The 18,700-nt window shown below is 36.6% G+C and overlaps 1 long non-coding RNA gene across 10 annotated transcripts in view; it reads left to right on the forward strand.

Annotated features, from left to right (window-relative positions):
- Positions 1 to 18,700, forward strand: part of LOC110742272 — a 478,176-nt gene that overhangs the window by 366,981 nt on the left and 92,495 nt on the right. For 8 of the 10 annotated variants that reach the window (XR_004181892.1, XR_004181875.1, XR_002519739.2 and 5 more), the window contains 3 exons: positions 15,271 to 15,350; positions 16,135 to 16,231; positions 16,731 to 16,864. This is a non-coding gene — a long non-coding RNA (uncharacterized LOC110742272). The remainder of the gene's footprint in view (positions 1 to 15,270; positions 15,351 to 16,134; positions 16,232 to 16,730; positions 16,865 to 18,700) is intronic. The other 2 variants (XR_004181876.1, XR_004181888.1) reach the window with 2 other exon arrangements.

The raw sequence follows: 18,700 nt of genomic DNA on the forward strand, positions 1-18,700 counted from the left end.
CTGGTGAATATTGATGCAAACATCCTCAACAAAATACTAGCAAACTGAATTTAACAGTACATCAGAATGCTCATTCGCCATGACCAAGTGGGATTTATCCCTGGGATGAAAGGATATGCAAATCAATTGATGTGATATATCATATCATCAGAATGACGGATAAAAACCATATGATTGGGAGGGATTGCATTGGGAGTTATACCTGATGTAAATGACGAGTTGATGGGTGCTGACGAGTTGATGGTTGCAGCACACCAACATGGCACAAGTATACATATGTAACAAACCTGCACGTTATGCACATGTACCCTGGAACTCAAAGTATAAAAAAAAAAAAAAAACCATATGATCATTTCAATTGATGATGAAAAAGCATTTGATAAAATTCAACATTGCTTTATGATAAAAACCCTAAAATAACAGGGTATAGAAGGAATATACCTCACTATAATAAAAGCCATATATGACAGACCCATAGCTGGTATCATACTGAATGGGGAAAAAATGAAAGCCTTTCCTCTAACATCTGGAACATGACAAGGATGCCCACTGTCACCAGTATTATTCAACATAATACTGGAAGTCCTAGCTAGAGCAATGAGATGAGAAAAATGTGAAGGGCATCCAAACTGGAAAGGAAGAATTCAGGCTGGGTGCAGTGGCTCACACCTATAATTCCAGCATTTTGTGAGGCCAAGAAGGGTGGATTGCTTGAGCTCAGGCATTCAAGACCAGCCTGGGCAACATGACAAAACCCTATCTCTACTAATAATACAAAGCATTAGCCAGGTGTGGTGGTGCACTCCTGTAGTTCCAGCTACTTTGGAGGCTGAGACACAATAATTGCTTGAACCCAGGAGGTGGAGGTTGCAGTGAGCCGAGATCATGCCACTGCACTCCAGCCTGGGTGACACAGTGAGACTCTGTCTCAAAAAGAATAAAAAAAAAGGGAAAGGAAGAATTCAAATTATACTTGTTTGCAGATGATATGATCTTATATTTGGAAAAACCTAAAGACTCCACAAGGAAACAATTAGAAGTGATAAATTCAGTAAAGTTGCAGGATACAAAATCAACATACAAAAATCAGTAGCATTTCTGTATGCCAACAGTGAACAATATGAAAAAAGAAATAAAAAAGCAATCATTTACAATAGCCATACGTAAAATTAAATACATAGGAATTAACCCAAAAAGTGAAAGACCTCTATAACAAAAACTATAAATCACTAATGAAACAAATTGAAGAGGAGATCAAAAAATGAAAAAATTTTCCATGTTCACAGATTGGAAGAATCAATATTGTTAAAATGTCTATATAACCCAAAGGAATATATAGATTCAATGGAATCCCTTTCAAATACCAATAACATTCTTCACAGAAATAGAAAAAACAATTAACACACATGAAAAGGTGCACAGCATCACTAATCATCAGAGAAATCAAATGCAAAACTACAATGAGATATCACCTCACTCCTGTTAAAATGACTTACATCCAAAAGGCAGGCAATAACAAATGCTGGTGAGGATGTGGAGAAAAGGAAACACTTGTACACTGTTAGTGGGAATGTAAATTAATATAACCACTATGGAGAACAGTTTGGAGGTTCCTCGAGAAACAAAAATTGAGCTCCCATATGATCTAGCAATCTAACTGTTGTGTATATACCTAAAGGAAAGAAAATCAGTGTATGGAAGAGACGTCTACACTCCTATGTTTGTTACAACACTGTCTACAATAAGATTTGGAAGAAACCTAGTTTCCATCAACAGATGAATGAATAAAATAAATGTGGTACATATATACAGTGGAGTACCTTTCAGCCATAAAAAGAATGAGATTCATCATTTGTAACAACATGGATGGAACTGGAGATCATTTTGTTAAGTGAAATAAGCCAGGCACAGAATGACAAACATCAGATGTTCTCACTTACTTGTGGCATCTAAAAGTCAAAACAATTTAGCTCATGGATATAGAAAGTAGAAGGATGGTCAGGAAGGGTAGACCATCTGGTAGACCAGAGTCAGGAAGGGTAGTCAGGGGCTCATCGGAGAGAAGGTTGGGATGATTAATGGATACAAAAAAAAGCTAGAAATAATGAATAATATTTACTATTTGATAACATAACAGGATGACTATAGTCAATTATAACTGTATTTCATAATAACTTAAAAGTGCGTAATTGGATTGTTTGCATCTCAATGAATAAATGCTTGAGAGGATGGATATACTATTCATGATGTGCTGATTTCATATTGCGTGCCTGTATCCAAACATAGCACGTACCCCATAAATATATATAACTACTATGCATCCACAAAAATTAAAAATCCAAAAAAAAATTGGTACAAACTGTGGTGCACAAGGGTAATTTTGTTTCATGCATAGATTGCATAATGGTGTAGTCAAGGCTTTTAGGTTAGTCATCACAATTTTTAAAAAATATATAGGTCTATTCGAGGCAGGGGTGGAAGGAAGGAGATGGCTGAATAGGAACAGCTCTGGTCTGCAGCTCCCAGCACGATCAATGCAGAAGACGGGTGATTTCTGCATTTCCAACTGAGGTACCTGGTTCATCTCACTGGGACTGGTTGGACAGTGGGTGCAGTCCACAGAGGGTGAGCCAAAGCAGGGCGGGGTGTCATCTCACCCGGGAAGTGCAAGCAGTCAGGGGATTTCTTTTTCCTAGCCAAGGGAAGCCGTGACTGACTACCTGGAAAAATGGGACACTCCCGCCCAAATACTGTGCTTTTCCCAAGGTCTTAGCAACCAGCAGACAAGGAGATTCTCTCCTGTGCCTGGCTCGGTGGGTCCCATGCCTACAGAGCCTTGGTCACTGCCAGCGTAGCAGTCTGAGATTGAACTGCAAAGCGGCAGCCTGGCTCGGGGAGGGGCGTACCCATTGCTGAGGCTTGAGTAGGTAAAAAAAGCAGCCATGAAGCTTGAACTGGGTGCAGCCCACTGCAACTCAAGAAGGCCTACTGCCTCTAGACTCCACATCTGTGGGCAGGGCATAGCTGAAAAAAAGGCAGCAGACAACTTCTGCAGACTTAAACGTCCCTGTCTGACAGCTCTGAAGAGAGCAGTGGTTCTCCCAGCATGGCATTTGAGCTCTGAGAATGGACATACTGCTTCCACAAGTGGGTCCCTGACCCCCATGTAGCCTAACAGGAGACATCTCCCAGTAGGGGCCAACAGACACCTCATATGGGTGGGCACCCCTCTGGGACGAAGCTTCCAGAGGAAGAATCAGGCAGCAATATTTGCTGTTCTGCAATATTTGCTGTTCTGCAGCTTCCGCTGGTGATACACAAGCAAACAGGGTCAGGAATGGACCTCCAGCAAATTTCAACAGACCTGTAGCTGAGGGACCTGACTGTTAGAAGGAAAACTAACAAGCAGAAAGAAATAGCATCGACATCAATAAAATAGTGATCTACACCAAAACCCCATCTGTAGGTCACCAACATCAAAGACCAAAGGTAGATAAAACCACAAAGATGGGGAGAAACCAAAGCAGAAAAGCTGAAAATTCTAAAAATCAGAACACGTCTTCTCCTCCAAAGGATCACAGCTCCTTGCTGGCAACGGAACAAAGCTGGACGGAGAATGACTTTGATGAGTTGACAGAAGTAGACTTCAGAAGGTCGGTAGTAACAAACTTCTCCGAGCTAAAGGAGGAAGTTTGAAACCATTGCAAGGAAGCTAAAAACCTTGAAAAAAGATTAGAAAAAATGGCTAACTAGAACAAACAGTGTAGATACGATCTTAAATGACCTGATAGAGTTGAAAACCATGGCACAAGAACCTTGTGACGCATGCACAAGCTTCAATAGCTGATTCAATCAAATGGAAGAAAGGGTATCAGTGATTGAAGATCAAATTAATGAAATAAAGCAAGAAGAAAAGGTTAGAGAAAGAAACAGTAAAAAGAAACGAACAAAGCCTCTAAGAAACAGGGAATATGTGAAAAGAACAAATCTACATTTGGTTGGTGTACCTGAAAGTGATGGGGAGAATGGAACCAAGTTGGAAAACACTCTTCAGGATATTATCCATGAGAACTTCCCCAACCTGGCAAGGCGGGCCAACATTCAAATTCAGGAAATACAGAGAACACCACAAAGATGCTCCTCAAGAAGAGCAACCCCAATACACATAACTGTCAGATTCAACAAGGTTGAAATGAAGGAAAACGTGTTAAGGGCAGCCAGAGAGAAAGGTCAAGTTACCCACAATGGGAAGCCCACCAGACTAACAGCAGATGTCTCGGCAGAAGCACTACAAGCCAGAAGAGAGTGGAGGCCAATATTCAACATTCTTAAAGAAAAGAATTTTCAACCCAGAATTTCATATCCAGGCAAACTAAGCTTCCTAAGTGAAGGAGAAATAAAATCCTTTACAGACAAGCAAATGATGGGAGATTTTGTCACCACTAGGCCTGCCTTACAAGCACTCCTGAAGGAAGCACTAAACATGGAAAGAAACAACCGGTACCAGCCACTGCAAAAACATGCCAAATTGTAAAGATGCTAGGAAGAAACTGCATCAATTAACAGGCAAAATAACCAGTGAATATCATAATGACAGGATCAAATTCACACATAACAATATTAACCTTAAATGTAAACGGGCTAATTGCCCCAACTAAAATACACAGACTGGCAAATTGGATAAAGAGTCAAGACCTGTCAGTGTGCTGTACTCAGGAGACCTATCTCAAGTGCAAAGACACACATAGGCTCAAAATAAAGGGATGGAGGAAGATCTACCAACCAAATGGAATGCAAAAAAAAAAAAAAAAAAAAAAAAAAAAAAAAAAAAAAAAAAAAAAAAGAAAAAAAAAAAAAAAAAAAAAAAAAAAAAAAAAAAAAAAAAAAAAAAAGCAGGGGTTGCAATCCTAGTCTCTGATGAAACAGACTTTAAACCAACAAAGATCAAAAGAGACAAAGAAGGCCATTTCATAATGGTAAAGGGATCAATTCAACAAGAAGAGCTAATTATCCTAAATATGTATGCACTGAATACAGGAACACCCAGATTCATAAAGCAAGTTTTAGAGACCTACAAAGAGACTTAGACTCCCACACAATAATAATGGGAGAATTTAACACCCCACTGTCAATATTAGACAGATCAATGAGACAGAAGGCTAACAAGGGTATCCAGGACTTGAACTCAGCTCTGCAACAGGCAAACCTAATAGATATCTACAGAACTCTCCACCCCAAATCAACAGAATATACATTCTTCTCAGCACAACATTGCACTTATTCTAAAACTGACCACATAATTGGAATTAAAGCACTCCTCAGCAAATGTAAAAGAACAGAAATCATAATAAACTGTCTCTCAGATCACAGTGCAATCAAACTAGAACTCAGGATTTAGAAACTCACTCAAAACCATACAACCACATGGAAACTGAACAACTTGCTCCTGAATGACTGCTAGGTAAATAATGAAATGAAGGCAGAAATAAATATTTTTTTGAAACCAATGAGAACAAAAATACAATGTACCAGAATCTCTGGGACATGTTTAAAGCAGTGTGTAGAGGAAAATTTATAGCACTAAGTGCCCACAAGAGAAAGCAGGAAAGACCTAAAATAGACACTATCACATCACAATTCAAAGAACTAGAAAAGCAAGAGCAAACAAATTCAAAAGCTAGGAGAAGGCAAGAAATAACTCAGATCAGAACAGAACTGAGAGAGATAAAGACACAAAAACCCCTTCAAAAAATCAATGAATCCAGGAGCTGGTTTTTTAAAAGATCAACAAAATTGATAGGCCGCTAGCAAGACTAATGAAGAAGAAAAGAGAGAAGAATCAAATAGACACAATAAAAAATTCCTGTGGGATCAGAGGTGATATCCTCTGATCCCACAGGAATACAAACTACCATCAGAGAATAGTATAAACACCTCTACAAAATAAACTAGAAAATCTAGAAGAAATGGATAAATTCCTGCACACATCCACCCTCTCAAGACTAAACCAGGAAGAAGTTGAATCTCTGAATAGACCAATAACAGACTCTGAAATTGAGGCAATAATTAATAGCCTACCAACCTAAAAAAGTCCAGGACCAGACAGATTCACAGCTGAATTCTACCAGAGGTACAAAGAGGAGCTAGTACCATTCCTTCTGAATCTATTCCAATCAATAGAAAAAGGGGGAATCCTCCCTAACACATTTTATGAAGCCAACATCATCCTGATATCAAAGCTTGGCAGAGACACAACAACCAAAAAGAGAATTTTAGAACAATAATCCTGATGAACATTGATGAGAAAATCCTCAATAAAATACTGGCAAACCAAATACAGCAGCACATCAAAAAGCTTATCCACCATGATCAAGTTGGCTTCATCTCTGGGATGCAAGGCTGGTTCAACATACAGAAATCAATAAACGTAATTCTTGACATAAACAGAACCAACGACAAAAACCACATGATTATCTCAATAGATGCAGAAAAGGCCTTTGACAAAATTCAACAGCCCTTCATGCTAGAAACTCTCAATAAACTAGGTATTGATGGAATGTATTTCAAAATAATAAGAACTATTTAGGACAAACCCACAGCCAGTATCATACTGAATGGGCAAAAACTGGAAGCATTCCCTTTGAAAACTGGCACAAGACAGGGATGCTCTCTCTCACCACTCCTATTCAACATAGTGTTGGAAGTTCTGGCTGGGGCAATCAGGAGAAAGAAATAAAGGGTATTCAAATAGGAAAATAGGAAGTCAAATTGTCCCTGTTTGCAGATGACATGATTGTATATTTAGAAAACCCCATTGTCTCAGCCCAAACTCTCCTTAAGCTGATAAGCAACTTCAGCGAAGTCTCAGGATACAAAATCAATGTGGAAAAATCACAAGCATTACTGTACACCATTAACAAACAAACAGAGAGCTAAATGATGAGTGAACTCTCATTCAAAATTGCTACAAAGGAATAAAATACCTAGGAATCCACTTACAAGGGATATGAAGGACCTCTTCAAGAAGAACTACAAACCACTGCTCAAGGAAATAAAAGAGGACAGAAAAAAATGGGAGAATATTCCATGCTCATGGATAGGAAGAACCAATATCGTGAAAATGGCCATACTGCCCAAGGTAATTTATAGATTCAATCCCATCCCCATCAAGCTATCAATGACTTTCTTCAAAGAATTGGAAAAAAAAACTACTTTAAAGTTCATATGGAACCAAAAAAGAGCCTTCATTGCCAAGACAATCCTAAGCAAAAGGAACAAAGCTGGAGGCATCACACTACCTGACTTCAAACTATACCAGAAAGCTACAGTAATCAAAGCAGTATGGTACAGGTACCAAAACAGAGATATAGACCAATGGGACGGAACAGAGGCCTTAGAAATAACACCACACATCTACAACTATCTGATCTTTGACAAACCTGACAAAAACAAGAAACAGGGAAAGGATTCCCTATTAATAAATGGTGCGGGGAAAACTGGGTAGCCATATGTAGAAAGCTGAAACTGGATCCTATCCTTATATCTTATACGAAAATTAATTCAAGATGGATTAAAGACTTATATGTTAGACCTAAAACCATAAAAACCCTAGAAGAAAACCTAGGCAATTCCATTCAGGACATAGGCATGGGCAAACACTTCATGACTAAAACACTAAAAGCAATGGCAACAAAAGGCAAAATTGACAAATGGCATCTAATTAAACTAAAGAGCTTCTGCATGGCAAAAGAAATTAACATCAGAGTGAACAGGCAACCTACAGAATGGGAGAAAATTTTTGCAATCTACCCATCTGATAAAGGGGTAATATCCAGAATCTACAAAGAACTCAAACAAATTTACAAGATAAAAACAACCCCATCAAAAAGTGGACAAAGGATATGAACAGACACTTCTCAAGAGAGGACATTTATGCAGCCAACAGACACACAAAAAAATGCTCAACAACACTGGTCATCAGAGAAATGCAAATCAAAACCACAATGAGATACCATCTCACGCCAGTTAGAATGGCAGTCATTAAAAAGTCAGGAAACAACAGATGCTGGAGTGGATGTGGAGAAATAGGAATGCTTTTACACTGTTGGTGTGAGTGTAAATTAGTTCAACCATTGTGGAAGACACTGTAGTGATTCCTCAAGGATCTAGAACTAGAATTACCATTTGACCCAGCAATCCCATTACTGGGTATATACCCAAAGGATTATAAATCATGCTACTATAAAGACACATGCACACATATGTTTATTACGGCACTATTCACAATAGCAAAGACTTGGAACCAACCCAAATGTCCATCAGTGATAGACTGCATTAAGAAAATGTGGCACATATACACCATGGAATACTATGCAGCCATAAGAAGGGTGAGTTCATGTCATTTGCAGGGACATGGATGAGGCTGGAAACCATCATTCTCAGCAACCTATCACAAGGACAGAAAAGCAAACACTGCTTGTTCTCACTCTTAGGTAGGAATTGAACAATGAGATCCCTTGGACACAGCGCAGGGAACATCACGCACTGCGGCCTGTTGTGGGGTGGGGGGCTGCAGGAGGGATAGTATTAGGATAAATACCTAATGTAAATGATGAGTTGATGGGTGCAGCAAACCAACATGGCACATGTATAGCTATGTATGAAATCTGCACGTTGTTCACATGTACCCTAGAACTTAAAGTATAATTAATATATATTAATTATATATAATTATATATGATTATATATTTTTTATATATATAGGTCTATTCATATTATCTACTTATTGTGTGAGTTTTGGCAGATTGTGCCTTCCAATAATTGGTCCATTTTATCTATGTTATCAAATTTGTGGGCATAGAGTTCATGCTATTCCATTATTATCCTTTTAATGCCCATGGGATCTGTAGCAATATCCCCTTTTTGATATCTGATATTAGTAATTTATGTCTTCTCTCTCTCTTTCTTATTCTGGCTAGAGTCTTATCAATTGTATTGGTCTTTCCAAAGAGCCAGCATTTGGTTTAATACATTATCTGTATTAGTTTCCTGTTTTCAGTTTCATGGATTTCTGCTCTAATTTTTATTATTTGTTTACATCTGCTCACTTTGGATTGAATTTACTCTTCTTTTTTCTAGTTTTCTAAGGTAAACACTTAGAGAATTGATTTTAGATCTTTTATTTTTTTCTAGTACCAAAATTAATATAGCTACCCCAGCTTTCATTTGATTAGTATTAGCAAAGTATTTCTTTCTGTATCCCTTTACTTTCATATTTAAAGTGAGTTTCTTGTAGGCGACATATAGTTGGGCCTTATTTTTTTTTTTAATCTACTATCTCTGTCTTTTAATTAGTAAATTTAGCCCATTGTCATTTAAAGTGATTATTGATTTAGGTGGGTTAATGTGTAGCAAATTTGTTAATGATTTTTATTTATTGCCCTTCTTCCTATTTTGTATCTCATTCTTTTCCTATCTTTTGTGGTCTTAGTTGAGCATTTTCTATGATTTCATTTTCTCTCCTTTCTTAGCATATCAATTATACTTCTTTTTGAAACTTTTTTAGTGGTTGCCCTAGAATTTGTGATACACATTTACAATGATTCTATGTCTATTTTCATATAACAGTATATCACTTCATGGGTAGGACAAGTACCTTAAAATATCAAAATATTCCCAATTCTTCTCTCCCATCTCTTGTATCATTGATGTAATTCATTTCACTTATTCATAAGCTATAATCATTGAATATATTTTTACTATTATTATTTTGAGCAAACTGTTACCTGTTAGCTCATTGGAAAATATGAAAAATAAAAGTTTTTATTTTACCTTCACTTATTCTTTCTCTGGCATTTTTCCTTTTTTTAATGTAAATTCAAGTTTCCGAACTATACCATTTTTCTTCTTTCTGAAGAATTTGTTTTAATATTTTTTGCCAGGCAGGTCTACTGGTAATAAGTTCCCTTAATTTTTGTCTGAGAAAGTCTTTAGTTCTCTTTTGTTGTTGAAGGATAATTTTGCAGCATATGTAACTCTAGATTGGTGATTTTTATTTTCTCTCATCACTTAAAATATTTCACTCCAGTCTCTTCTTGCTTACATGGTTTCCGAGGCTAAGTTGTTTGTGATTCTTATCTTTGCTCCTCTATAGGTAAGGTATTTTTACCTCTGGCTTCTTTCAAGGTTTTTTTTTTTTTTTTCTTTTTTTTTTTTAATTTATTTTCTGCAGTTTGAATATCATATACCTGAGTGTATATTTTTAATGAATTTATCCTGCTTGATGTTCTCTGAGCTTTCTGGATCTGTGTTTTCATGTCTGATATTAATTTGAAAAAATTCTCAGTCATTATTGCTTAAAATATTTCTTCTGTTTCTTTCTTTTGTATCCTTCTGGTATTCCTATTACTCAACTACCTTTTATGGTTGTTGCGCTGTTCTTGGATATTCTATTTTCTATTTTCCAGTCTTTTTCCCTTTGTTTTTCAGTTTTGGAATTTCCATTGATATATCCTCAAGCTCAGAGAATCTTTCCTTAGCCATGTCCAGTCTACTAATGAGCTCGTGAAAGGCATTCTTCATTTCTATTACAATGTTTTTGATATCTAGCATTTTATTTTTATTTTTTCTTAGAATTCCGTCTTTGTGTACCTTAATCATCTATCCTTGCATGTTGTCTATTTTTCCACTAGAGCTCTTAGCATATTAATCACAATTCTTTTAAATTTTTAATTCAGTGTATCTGCCATATCTGAGTTTGGATCTGATGTTTCCTCTGTCTCTTCAGACTTTACTTTTTAATATATCTTGTAATGCTTTTTGTTGAAAATTGGAGCTGGTGCACTGGAGAAAAGAAACTCTGGTGAATAGGCCTTTAGTGATATGGTAGTAAGGTGTAGGCATAAAGGAAGTATTATTCTGTAGTTCTATAATTAAGTTGCAAACATTTAGTGAGCCTGTTCCCTTGCACTGTAATCTTCGCAAGTGCTACTCAGTCCCTTTTCCTCCCCTTAGGTAGGGCAGATAGGATGCCTAGAGGGAGTTGGGGTTGGATATCCCTTCGCCATATAAATGTTTTGTAGTTTTGGGTTTGGCATTTTTTGCTTATCTTTTAATAGATGTCTTTCTAAATACTTCATTTTTTGAGCCACTATGTAAATGGTCTTTTTAAAACAATTCTTTCTCTAATAATATTTTTTCTCATACATGAAAGTGCAATAGATTTTTTAATACCAATCTTGTTTCCAGTAACTTTCTGAATTCACATGTTAGTATTAAAAATTTACAGATACATTTGGACTTCCTACATACATGATCATGACATCTGCATGTAACAGTTTTATTTCTTCCTTTTTAATGACTATACCTTCTTTTCCCTGTCTTATTGCACTGGCTAACATGTGCAGTTTAATGGTAGTAGAAAGGGTAATAGTAGAGGTCTTTATCTCATTGCTGATTTTAGAGAAAAAGCTTTTAATATTTCATGACATAATGTTTATTATAGTCCCTTCTATTTTTGTAGATAAGATTTGTCAGATTAAGGATGTTCCCTTTTGTTCTTAGCATATGAGGTTCTTCTTAAATAGATATTACATTTTATGAAATGCTTTCACTGCATTTATTGAGATGCTTATACATTTTTTTTTGTTGTTTTGTTAATTGGAGAAATTTATGGATTTTTTTTAAAGAGACAGGATCTCACTCTGTTGCCCAGACTGGAGTGCAGTGTCATGACCATAGCTCACTGCGGTCTCAAACTCCTGGACCCAAGCTATCCTCCTGCCTCAGCTTTCTGAATAGCTGGGACTACGGGCATGTACCACCACATATGGTTGATCTTTTAAAAAATTTTTGTAGAGATGAGGTCTTGCTATGTTGCCGAGGCTGATCTCAAACTCCTGACCTTAAGTGATCGTCCCACCTTGGACTCTCAAAGTTCTGGGATTATACACATGAAGCATCATGACTGGCCCTGGATTAATATCTTGATAGTTAAACCAATCTTGCATTTCTAGAAGAAACTCAATTGGGTCATGATGCATTAGCCTTTTTGTGAATTGCTGGATTCAATTTCTTAATATTTTCCTAATATACATACATCTATGTTCTTGACAGAGATTGACTAGTAATTTCCCTTTCTTGTAATTTTTTTGGTCAGATTTTGGGACAATGTTATGTTGTTCTGATAAAATAAGTTTGTATTTTTTCTCTCTTTTTCTAAAATCTACAAAGATTTGTGTAAAGTTAGCATAGTTTCATCATTAAATGTTTATAAAATTTCAACAGAAAGGCCAACATGAGCCTGGATATTTTCTTGTGGGAAGCTTTATAAACTATGGATTCAATTATTGGACAAATAGGGAATTATCTAGACTTTTTGTTTCTTTTTGTGTTGGTTTTTGTAGGTTTCATCATTCTAGAAATTAGTCTATTTCATTTAAACTTTCAAATTTATTGTCATAGAGTTGTTCCTAATATGTTCCTGTTATCTTTTTAACATCTATAATGTCTTTACTGATGTTCCCTTTTTAATTATTGATGTTTAAAATTCATGCCATCACTTTTTTCTTAATCAGCTTTGTTAGGTGCTTATTAAAGTTATTCATTGTTATAAAGAACCATTATTTGGTGCTATTGATTTTTCTATTGAATTATTTTATTCCATTAATATTTGCTCTTACCTTTATTGTTGCCTTCCTCATACGTTCTTTGGGTTTTATTGGCTGTTTTTCTAATTTCTTGAGATAAATCATAAATCATTAATGTTCAGACATTCTTCTTTTCAAATAAATGAATTGTAAGGCTAAATATTTTCTTCTGAACACACATTTATCTCCATCCTCCATATTTTTTCATTATCTAAAATGTTTTAAAGTTGCTTTAATATTTGAAGAATAATTTTCTCTGAATGAAATTCTATGTTGTAAGTTTCTTTGTTGTAGCATGTCAAATATGTCATCCCAGTTTTTCTTGGATCCTATTACTTATTTTGAGAAGTAATCTGTTAATGTTATTGTTCTTTCTCTGAAAATAATATCATCTTTCTTTAGCATGGCTTAAGATTTTTCCCTTGCTTTTTTAAAATTAGTTTTGCCAAGATGTGCCTAGATGAGTTTTTCATGTATTGATTGTTCTGGGAATCTGTAGTACTTCTTGAATATATGGGTTAAGGTGTTCTGTAGTTTCTGAAAAATTGTCAGCCATCATCTCTTCACATATTGAAGGATGATGAGAACGTTGTTCTCTTTTCCCTTCCCTTCTAGGAGGCAATTACACTTATGTTGGTCCTTTTCACCATGTCTCCTGTAGTAGATTAAAGATGGCCACAGATTATTTGCCAATTTTCCCATTAGGAAATGGAATCTATTCCCCCAAAACACACTCCACCCCCTTAGAGTCTGGCCTGGCCCTGTGACTTGATTTGATTATGAGTATCATCCCTGTAGCCAGTGGTACACAAAGTGTGGTCACTGGAGCAGCAGTTTGAGTATCACCAGAAAAACACATATTTTGAGGAGCTATCCCAGACCTACCAAATAAGAAACTCTGGGAGTAGGGCACAGTGAGCATTTTTTAACAAGTCTTTGAGGTGATACTGATGCATGCTAAAGTTTTAGAATAGCTGTCTAAGCTAATGGCAGTTGGTTCAAGGGCGTGGTTAGATAAACTAAGCAGGATATTTGAGTCATTTGCTATGATTATATAAACCCTAGAAGGAAGACGCTCTCATTTTCTGATGGCATTGCTAAGCTAGTGTGATATAACCTGGAGCTATTGACAGCCACTTTCTGTCTCTTTGCAGAAAAAATGCCTCTGGAGTAGGACAGAATAAGACTGACACATAGATAAGAGAAAGCCCAGACAACTTTGTGTGAACCCTTAATCCCATTGTACCTGAAGTCCCCGATTAGCTCTTGATTTCTCAGTTATGTGAACTTTTTTCTTGGCTCAAACTAGTTCAATTTGGTTTGTGCACTTAAAACTAAAGAATCATGACTAATACACAAGTAAGCCCCCATCCCCCTACAAATGATATCTGAAAGAGCACCTCTAACATATGAAACAGATAAATGTAGGTCTACCCTGAATGAGGAAGAAGTAGAAGTTCTAAAATCCCACCATGTGGCTCTTCCGGGGTGTGATGGTTAATTTTATATGAAAATGTTACTAGGTTAAAAGATACCCAGATAGCTGATGAAATATTATTTCTGGGTGTGTCTACGAGGATGATTGATCCAGGATATCAAAGGGAAATTGGATAACCGCTCAATAATGGAGGTAAAGAAGCATATGTCTAGAATACAGGATATCCTATAGGGCATATCTTAATATTACCATACCCTTTAATTAAGGTCAATGAAAAAGTACAACTCAATTCAGGCAGGACTACAAATGGCCTAGACCCTTCAGGAATGATGGTTTGGGCCACCTTGCTAGGTAAAGAGCCAAGACTGGATGAGATGTTTACTGAAGGCAAAGGAAACACAGAATTGGTAGTAGAAGAAGGTAGTTATAAATACCAGCTACAACCACATGACCAGTTAGAAAAACAAGGACTATAATCATCATGAATATTTTTGTTATAAGTGAATTTGTGTGTATATATACACATATGAAGGAAATACCTTTGTTTTCTTCCCTTTACTGACTTATGTAAGTATGTATAACTATAACAATATCTAATACAGTTTAGTATTAGGTATTGTTAATTTTCTTCATAGTATTTAAGTTATGGGATATCAGGAGAAGAGTAAACATCACTCATGGACTTTATATCCTCTGGGAAGGGATTTGTTCATTTTTGTTTGTTTGCAGGATAGTTGCATCCTGCTAGGTGGAATTAGGATCTTGTTATTATCTTTAATTGGAGAATAAGTATGGTGTAAGGAGATACATATGAGTACCAGCTTGAAAGGGAGGGACTTGTGATTGTTAATTTTATCCATCAAGTTGACTGGGCCATATGATGCCTAGATATCTGATTAAGCATTATTTCTGGATGTGTGTGTTACCAGAAAATATTACTATTTGAACAGGTCAATTGAGTAAAGATGATCCCCCTCATTAATGTGAGTAGGCATTATCCAATCAAGGGCCAGGATAGAACAAAAAGGTGGAGGAAAGGCAAGTTCACTATCTTTTCTGGAACTGGGATATCCATATTTCTCCTGCCCTTGGACTTCAGAACTCCAGGTTCTTGGGCCTTCAGACTCCAACACCAGCAGCCCCTGTCCCCGCCCCAGGTTCTCACACTATTTCCTGGTTCTCCAGGTTGCAGACAACTTATCGTGGGACTTCTCAACCTCCATAGTTGCATGAGACAATTCCCGTAATAATCCTCTCATATATATGTAAGTATCTTATTGGTTTTGTTTCTCTTGAGAACCCTAATACACTAGGTCCTTTCTCAGCCCACCTGGAGCCTCTTTGCAGAACAACCCCAAAGTTGTAGGCAACATAGTTTAAAAACCACTTGTAGTGGATTCTTTGTGGCCTATGACACAACCTCTTGTTCCACCTGTTTTCAGCTGCAGCTGTGATGGAGAGTTGCTTAAAGTTCCCTAACTCAAGTACTCAACTGTGTCTCTCTGCTTTTCTGTCCTTAGGCTTTTTCTAAAGTCACTAGGCTTGCTTAGTCATAGCCTGAAAACTCGGGGAAGTTAAGGCTTGTGGGAACAACCCTCTACTGGAATGAGTGGTTAAGTGTTGTGGGCTTCCATCCTGCGAAGGCACATTGCTGATGTATGTGGTGTATGGTTCTAGTGGGTCCATAGTGGGATTGGGCCCTAGTTTCCCATAGTGATAACCAAGTCAATGTTGTATTTACTTTTCTCTTCTTTCCGGCCTCATCTTCCTGCTTTATTGCTCCCATTTCTTATGATTACTTCTAAAATAAACCACCTGTACCCAACCCTTTTTCTCAGACTCTGCTTTTGAGGAAATCCAAACTAAAATATCCATGTTAGAAAGTCTTATAGTTCTGAGTCTCAGCTCTGCAAGTTAGGTTATGATAGGCCAAATTGCTTCCTTTCTGTCGGCCTTAGAGGTGTCATTTGTAAAATGAGGAGGTTGAATTAGCTGTTTACTTGGTTCCTTCTAGCTCTGACTTTCATATAACACTATATATTGTTTCAGAAACTGAACACTTACAACATAAAACTAAAGTGATGAGGCTGGTCAATCTGAATAGTCAGGCCCTTGAAACTTCCCTGTTTTCCAGCCATCTTTTTCCGTAAGTGTCCAGATGATCTGCCTCATCCTCCACCTTGATTGGTGCTTATAGATACAGACACAGAAAAACACCAAAAATACCTAGCCCAAGCAAACTATACACAGCTATTTTGACAGGGAAGAAGCTCTCAAAAACCACTGACATTCAAAGCCTCATGTTTATGCAGGACAGAAAGATTGAGAGTGAAAACAAGTATAGGCTGAATATGATCAACTATCTGGATGACTAAATGCATCATAATAGCCTTACTACTTTAGAGCTGGAGCCAAAAATACTTACTGCAAAATGGCTTCCATTTCACATTGATTTTAAAAAATGAAATGTTACACCTGGGGATCCAGCTATAGATTTCAATCTACTTTTCCTTGTAATTTGAGACAAATTGAAATCTATGGTAATGAACATAATCAGGATGGGAAAGTCTATTATTTTCTTCTTTTAGTAACTACAAATGATCAATTTGAAATTTTATTGTTTTTTATTTTTATTTTTAACACAGTGGTGGCTTCCCATGGGGCCTTAACACAATGATTGCATTGATTCCTGTGGGGAAGAAGGACAGAGAGAAGCAGTGCTTGCTGTTTTAAATGGAAGCAGGTCTGGAAGGGACGATATTCTGCATACTACTTTCAGGTAAGAGAGGTACTCACTATGCTGACCAGTGGCTTCCTTTAGCAGAACTGGTCTTACATAAGAAGAGAGTAGGCAGCCACCAACAAATATGGTTTAAGGGGTTCAGGCAGGGCTCCTGTTTTTCAGTATGTTTTCTCTTTACTCTTTGATGTGTAAAATTTCTTTGAGGTCAGAACATTCCTCTGAAATTAAAAAAAAAAGAAAAAAACCTTTGTGAGGGTATAATAAATAGAAATGTGAGTTGGGAGTCAGGAAACAGAATTCTTTCTTCTGTTTTGTAAGTACATCATTGGCTCTGTGAACTCAGCTAAGTCCCTTAACCTTTCTGTGGCTTGGTCTCCACATCTGTAAAATGACTGAGTTCAGAAATGGTTTCTATCATCCTTTGCAGCTCAAAAATCTGGATATTGATGGAAATTCATGCTACTTCATAAATGACAGGTGTCATATTGTTTCTTAGAATTCATTGGATGGGAAGAGAGAAGTAGACAAAAAGGAAGATAAGTATCAAGGCTAGGAGAATCTGAAAGTGGCCTGGGGACACAGAAAGGATGGATATGCTTCTTTACAATTTTACCTCTCATGGGTATTACCACTGCATCTGCAGCATTGCATAAAATGACATGAAATACAGGAGGAGGCTTGCAGTAGTCTAATAGCAATAGTTTAATACTTTCATTGAAAGACAAACTTCAATTCTGATCCTGGTTCTGCCACTTATTAGTGACTACAGGAAATGACTTAATAGTTTTGAGCCTCAATTTATACATCTGTAGAATGGGGAAGGAAGGAAGGATTTATAAGGATTTATAAGCTGGTTTTTGCCCTCTGGATGACATTGTGTCTCTCTAGTACAGAAGATCATGAGCTCTGCTCTCTGCAGGGTATTAACTTGAGAGATAGAGGGAATCATCAGACATGCTAATACTTTGGCAATTTCACCAACAGTTAAGCTACATTAGTACTGCTCAGTGCTGCATCATTTCAAAGATAGCATGCAGTGCTAATATCTTTAGAATCAGCAACATTTTCCAAAAGTAGTGATGCATCATAGATCTTATCAATATCACTGAAAATGGACTCATATCTAGGTATATGAAAAGTTAAAACTTAATTATGGATAATTGCTGTGCAGTAAACATAGTCTGTGTTCATGTAGCAAACAGTTTCAAATAACTGAAACCATTATTTTGAAGAGAATAGTCTGAAGTGAAATCCACATTTATTATTAATGTTCCTGATGTTGTGAGAAAAGCTCAATATTTTCTTGTATTCTAATTGGTTTGTAAGTGTAAAGCTTCAACCATAGAGAAGAAAACATCTCAGAATATATCTTTAGTTGACTATGAAAATTCATCATTCCATAATGTATTTTTTACACCTTGGAGAGGACTTGATGATTAAAAACTCCTTTTATAATTATTGATATTTTAATTTAAAAGCTCTTTAGAGCCTTTAATACTTCTTTAGAAATCATGAATCCCAATTCTTCCAGTGATATGTTACCTTAACTGACTACCTCCAAACCAAGAGAAGTTGCATTTCATCTTAACTCTGAGGATGACAGATTTTGAAAACCTTAAAACTTATTGAGCAGTTTGGATCTAATATGTGGACCTCTTAAGTGGAAAATGCTGTGACTTTTCAGCTCCAGCTATTATAGAATCATCAGAATTTATTCCTCCTTTTATTTCTGCACAGTAGGAATAGTATTCAAATTTCCTGCAGCTCATTGCTGCAAGATGAGGCAGATTACATATACCTACTATAAAAAGATTGTGTGGGAAAATATGCAAGTTTCCAGTAATTTTCATTACCCAGTTTATCCATTCATAA

The sequence above is a fragment of the Papio anubis genome, chromosome 2 (genome assembly GCF_008728515.1).
Source record: "Papio anubis isolate 15944 chromosome 2, Panubis1.0, whole genome shotgun sequence".
Taxonomy (NCBI): domain Eukaryota; kingdom Metazoa; phylum Chordata; class Mammalia; order Primates; family Cercopithecidae; genus Papio; species Papio anubis.